Below are 1,105 nucleotides of genomic sequence, written 5' to 3'. Positions count from 1 at the left end.
TTTGGCAACATTGCTTTCTTTGTGTCGGCAAAAACTACAAAGAAGATTGTGCTAAGGCTGCAATGCCAGGGGTGCAAGCATGTATCACAGCACCCAATCAAGGTTAGCTTCTCAACTTCCATTTGCTCTTTTGTTTTCGATTCCTTGAGTGTTGCTTTCTTGTTCTTTATGGACATGTGATTTTTGCCCTTCTATTGCAGAGGTGCAAGCATTTTGAGATTGGTGGAGATAAGAAGGGGAAGGGGACTTATCTTTTCTAAGTGGCAGTTTTATGGAGTATCATCCTGGTCTTATTGTTGTGCTATGTTTCTTGACCTAAGGTTTAACTTTCAATTTGAATGCTTCTGTTTTTATGCTTGTTTTTACCTTTTGAAATGAATAGATATACCTTGCATACTTGAAGGGCAATGTAGCTTGGATTAAGCTATCGCGATTATGAACATAAAAATGGATTTTAAATATCAGTATTTAGCAGGCAGGTTCTATAAAACTCCCGATAAATCTAATTGGTTTGTGTTGCATTGTCTATTCGGCTTTCTTATTTGTTGTCATAGGCTTTTGTGTACTGAACCTTGCTACCCTATCAGTGCCATGATAATACCTTCATTTGTATATTTGTGCTTATATATATACATATTTATATTGATTACTGTAGTATGTTTGTTTTTGCTTTAATTTATTTTTTTGGGTAAATTGTTTTTGATTTTATAGAACTACTCTTATAATTTGAGTAATAGGGAACATGAATAAATGATGAAGAAGTCTTACATAATTATGGGTGGTACCCTCTATGCACAAATGCATTGATAAGGGGGCAAGAGTTTCCTTCACCAAGATGATGCTTAACATGTGAATTCAAATCTGGTGAAAAAGAATATATGAAGAGCGGATGTGAGTTATTTGTCATGAAAAAAAAGGCATTTTTTCCTTGAACAAAATAATTTTTAACTTTTTATTTTAATTATATATATATATATATATATATATATATATATCCGGACATACGGAAATGATCTCTTGCTCAACGGTGAGCAAGAAATTTGTCCACATAGATGGATATGTATTTGCATCTGAGTGCTTCCTTTTAGGAAAATTGTTTCAAATA

The sequence above is a fragment of the Cornus florida genome, unplaced genomic scaffold, assembly GCF_030987335.1.
Source record: "Cornus florida cultivar Cherokee Brave unplaced genomic scaffold, ASM3098733v1 CherokeeBrave_3.0.0_Hap2_Chr04, whole genome shotgun sequence".
Lineage (NCBI taxonomy): Eukaryota > Viridiplantae > Streptophyta > Magnoliopsida > Cornales > Cornaceae > Cornus > Cornus florida.
Note: the sequence above shows the minus strand (reverse complement) of the source record.